This window comes from Microtus ochrogaster, unplaced genomic scaffold (assembly GCF_000317375.1).
Source record: "Microtus ochrogaster isolate Prairie Vole_2 unplaced genomic scaffold, MicOch1.0 UNK43, whole genome shotgun sequence".
Taxonomy (NCBI): Eukaryota; Metazoa; Chordata; class Mammalia; order Rodentia; family Cricetidae; genus Microtus; species Microtus ochrogaster.
In genome coordinates this window covers 1,631,910-1,637,077 of record NW_004949141.1, presented here as the reverse complement: position 1 = coordinate 1,637,077, position 5,168 = coordinate 1,631,910, and the positions used below count along the sequence as shown (strand labels likewise).

At 49.6% G+C, this 5,168-nt stretch overlaps 1 protein-coding gene across 1 annotated transcript in view; it reads left to right on the top strand.

Moving 5' to 3' along the window:
- The first annotated feature begins 828 nt into the window (after positions 1-828).
- Abcc5 (ATP binding cassette subfamily C member 5) overlaps positions 829-5,168 on the top strand; it is an 88,760-nt gene continuing 84,420 nt past the window's right edge. The window contains exon 1 of the mRNA XM_013354392.1: positions 829-959. The gene's annotated coding sequence lies outside the window, so the exon portion shown is untranslated. The remainder of the gene's footprint in view (positions 960-5,168) is intronic.

The window sequence follows — 5,168 nt, the reverse complement described above, 5'->3', positions numbered from 1 at the left end:
AATTCTATAGAACTGGTCTGTTACTCTTTCTGTGTGTCAGGTATACACTCTGTCGATCACTCTAGCTTTACGACGTCAGTGTTCACCCAGCTAAGTAGTTGTATGAAGATGGACAGTCTCATTAGCCTTCTTTTTAAGTCCCTTAAATAGATAACCAGAAACAAGCCCCTGACACTTTAAGGTGGGGAGGCACTCAACAACAGCAAGCAGTCCTTATGATACCGAAATAGATAATAAATAAATAAATAAAATGACGAACGCCTCCGGGGCCTCAATTTCATTTACAAAAACAAATCCATTAGTTAGCACATCATTTTTACATCCCTTGTTACTTTGAAAACTCCTGGAGTTTTATTACTTTGAAGCCAGGCAGGTGTAATGGACTGGTGAGAGAAGAGCGCTAATGATACTGTCCATGTAGAATGCGGGGGACTCACGCACCAGCTAACGTGAAATGATAAGGGACACCACAGCTAATAGTTGGGGCTGGACAGAAGCTGGCTACAATGACCTTCATTGATGTTTTCTGGCACGTGGAGTGGCCGCATGTATTTGGAAGTATCTTACTTTGAATCTCCAGTTGCCTGGGAATACAGCGCCACCGGCCATCCGGACCTGCCCGTCCAGCCCCAGGTACTCAGGACTTCAGAGAAGATTCCAGACCGGGTCAGAGGCCAGGTGGGATGGGGGCAGCACGGGACGCGCGCGGGGATGGTGAGCAGCCTGCACCCCATCCCGGGCACCAGTGGTGCTTCTGGGAAACGTAGTCCTTTGCGGTGTGCGGTGCTCGGGGCTGCCGGATAAGGGACTACGATTCCCTTCGGTCTTGCGCAAGCTTTGTGCAGCGCGCTTGCGCAGTGTGGAGGACGATGCCGCTATAAAGGCTTGTTTTGCTCCGGGTCCGATGTTCGCGTGCGAGCCCGGGCGGTCCGCTCTCCCTTGGGGAGGTTGGTGTGCAGGTAGGTGATGGCTCTCGCCTTTCCTGTCCAGTGTCCGCGCTGTCACGGGCTCTCTCCCTTGGGCTTCCCGGGGCGTGGTGGGTGGTGGGAAGACACCGGCGGGAGAAGCGGGGCCTGCCGCGTCCCGGTGTCGCGCGGTCCCGGGCTTGGGTGACGACCTGGCGTACTGTGCTGGGGTCCTGGTGTTAGACGGCAGGAGGGGAGGTTTGGTGGGCGGTCACGGCCGGCTCTGCTCTCAGCGCGGCCACCAGGGGGAGCTGCGTCCGCTCTGGGTGAGTCTTGGCACCTGTACTCGCCAGGCCCGGGCTGGCGTGGGAACGCCCTAGGGCCGGGGTGGCGGAGTTGGCCAGAGAGAAGCCCCAACACCCCAGGACCTGAGGCCCCAGTGCCAGCCACCTACGATGTAAGTCATTATCTTCGTTTTTTTGCTAGCTGCTATGTGAATGCACGTGACATCAGCACGCACAGCGAATCCGTGGCAGAGCCGGGATTGGAGCCCAGGTCTCCAGTTATCGGTGCCCTTTTTGCTGCTGGCACGCAGAGCTGCTAGTGGGTTTGTGTTTATCACACCTGGGTCCTGTGTTTTCGCACAGATAGGGAAGTCTCGATGCAGATAGGCACAGGGATGATCGGGGAAGTTTGAGTTCTGAAGGGAGACATGGATAGGTTTTACTGGCTTCTGGAGTAAGTCAAAGGTGAGGGAGCTTGGAGGTACAGGTGGGTTCTGGGGGGCGTGGTAAGTGGGCATCCTTCAGTTTCCTTGCTGTAGCTACAGGGCCGGAAGGAGCTTCCTGAGGCGCTGGAAGCCTACTGATGGATGTTGTGATAACATCGCTTGGAAACACCAGCCTGTCTAGTTCCAGTTCTCTAGTCCTACGCAACGCCCCTCCCCCCCTGCAGAACCCGTCGTATCCTTATGCAGGGCCAATGGCTACCCTTTAATCAGTAGAAAGAGAATTTTTAAGCAAAAGGCTGATCAGGTGACCCCAACCTTGTCAGTTTTGAGTCGGGGCAATAATGTGCGGGTCCCCACTTCGTTTATTCTTGTTTATCCCTTTACAGTACTGACTTAGATCGGTTTTGCTAGTTCGCTGATACTTGGGGCCTTAGCTTTGGTTTTGGCATCCCTGGAGAAAGAACAGAACCTCTGACTTACATGCTTTATCACTGAGCCCAAGTTAACATTAATTTTTTAAAAAAGACTTCCGGTCAACTGCAAGGGAAAAGTTCAGAAAATAAGGAAGTGAAAAGTGTTTGGGGCTGGAGAGAGAGCCGGGTGTAGCAATCCTTTCTTAGTTGCTAGCTTCATATTCAGGCCTTGTTTCTTTCCCAAACCCTGCTGCTCCACTGGCTCCTGGTGCCTTGTCCTTGTCATACCCCAGACACAGAAGACTGTGTCCTCCTTGTGTTTACTGTGGAGAAGCAGTAATTTTATGGCTACTCAGGTGTTTGCGTATGCAGAGCTGTGCTTTTCTTTCTTTTTTTTTTTTTTTGGAAAGTAAAGCATTGGAGTGTTCACGGTAATAGGACACTGTTTCCCACGCCCTTCATCTAGAAACCAGCTTTGTCTGGAAGGATAGGGGAGTTCAGGGTAGGGCGCTACGGTCCTATCTTATCTCCCCAACCTACAGTTGTTTCTCTCATAAAAGGGTCATTGCTACCACAGTGTCTACGCTCCACAGGTTCTGCTTCATAATCCTTTGATTGACACTGTCTGCCTCCTCTCGGGTCTTAGATACTGGAGACCCTTTTTCTGTTCTTGGTGTGTTTTGTATCGTGAATGGGCTCCCTTAGCTGCCTCCTTCTCAAGCTCCCCTAACTCTCTCGAGCCTATTTTTAAAGTATTACTAATCTTCCTCTTCCAGATGACAGCGAGGCCCTTGGCAGATGCCAGGCCTGTTTATAGCTTAGCCTTCCTGGGACCTCTGTGACACAGGCACTGTTTTTGCTTAGTAGGCTGGTTTTGTTTGTAGTGTGTGTAGTCATTGGACTAGGTGCTGTCTCCCTCCACCCCCAGACAGGGTTTCTCTATGTAGTCCTGGCTGTCCTGAACTCACTCTGTAGATCAGGCTGGGATCCTCCTGCCTCTGCCTCCAAGTGCTAGGATTAAAGGCATGATCATCACCACTCATTGGAGATGCTATTTTTAAACAAACACCTTTTCTGTATCAAAATTCTGAAAAGTAAAAAGTCCAGCCCTCTTTGGAGATTTAAGGGGGTTTAATTTTTTTTTTTAAATCTCAAGAACAATAAATATTTTCTTTTGGTAATTTAAAAGTGAGTAACAGGGGCTTGGGATGTAGCTTTGTTGTCAGAGGGCTTGCCTGACACGTGCAGGGCCCTGGGTTTGATCCCCAGCACTGTATAAACGGGGACAGTCATGCGATTTTACAGTCACAGTCTTTGGGATGTGGAGGCAGGAAGGCCAGAAGTGCAAGGTCATCCTTCAAAAATTAACCTTTGAGGCCAGCCTGGGGTACTTGAGTCTCTGTGTCAAAAACAAATTACAGTTGTCAAAATTTTGTGTTCCAAGAGGCACACCCCTTAGTGGCCATCACAGCTGGGTTTATGGACTACAGTGTAGCACGGCCATACTTACAGAGGGACATGTATGTGCTTAGTTTTTAAGAAGTGGCCAGAGGGCCAGGGAGCTGGCCTGCTGCCAACCCGAGGACTTGAGCTCCATCTCCAGAACCAGAATGGCAGGAGAGAACCGACTCTTGCAAGCCGACCTTTGATCTCAGTGTGCGTGGTTTCACACACTTGGTTCAGTTTCCTTTCTCGCATGCACACACACAGTAAATAAAATAAAGTCAAACTTTTTTTTTTTTTTTTTAAGTGACCAGAGTTGGTACAGAATATTGACTCGAATTGGCCAGACAGGCAGTGGTGCAAAGCTATAGAGCTGGGTTTGAGGAAGAAGCGAAGAGACCTTGAAAAGGTAAAATGTAAACTGGGCTGGGAGGCAGTTGGTGAGTCTGTGAGTTTAAGGTCAGCGCGGTCTGTAGAGAGAGTTGTAGGACAGCATGAGCTACCCTGTCTTGAAGACAGAAACCCTGTCTCGAAAAACCAAAACCATTTAAAAAAGAAAAAGAAAAAAAAAAGAAAAGGTAATCTACATACTGTAATGATCTGTTCTGTCTCTTTAAGAGACAAGCCACGCCCACTCCCCCCATCCGCTGAGGCAGGCAGATCTTTCTTCCTGCTTGCAGCCTGAGTCTCCCCCCCCACTCAGAGGCAGCTTCTGTCTCTCCCTTCTCCTCTCCCCTCTCCCCTCTTTTCCTTCTTCCCCTTCTCTTCCATACTTCCATAACCCACTAAATAAATATTCAACCTCACTCTGCATGGTGTGCCTATCCGTCTGTCTCTTGCCTGCTGCTGCCACAGGACCAGCAGCCTTTGGAGACCTGGGATGTGGTCTCATGCGCAGTCCCTTCCTGGGACTGGCTGCTCTCAGGACCCGCTTCCCCCCTGCCTGCCACCACATGGCCCTCTACCTGCCGCTGCCCAGGGACCTGCAGCATTTCTGCCACTGCAGCTACTTGGGGAGCCGCAGCATTTTTAATTAATCCATTACACATACATGTTCATAACACACATATTGTTTTTGTTTTTGGAGACAGGATTTTACCATGTAGTCTTGGCTGTCCTGGAACTTGCCCTGTAGATCAGGCTCTCTGGAACTCAGAGATCTACCTGACTCTGCCTCCTGAGTGCTAGGATTAAAAGTGTGCACCACCATGCCCATTTAAATTTAATTTATTGTTATTTGTGGTGATATTTTGTTTGTGATCTAACAAATAAAGCTTGCCTGAAAATCATAGCTAAGCCATTAGTTAGCCACAGAGGCCAGGCGGTGGTGGCACACACCTTTAATCCAGCATTCAGGAGGTAGAGGCCGAGTTCAAGGCCAGCCTCAGCTATACTGGATTGCTTCAGTCTCAAAGAGAAACAGAACCTGGTGGTGGTGGCTCACACCTTTAATTCCAGCACTAGGGAGGTGGAGACAGGAAGGGATAAGGCCGGGTAGAGGAGACTTTGAGACATTCACTTTGGGGTTCGAGGATCTTGCCCTCTTTGGTCTGAGGATTTGGTAGAGGTAAAAGTCTCTCTAGTGGCTTTACTTCTTTGGTGTTTCAGCATTTACCCTGAAATCTTACTCCAGGTTTTTATTATTAAGACTAATTAGAATTTGTACTTACAGACTTA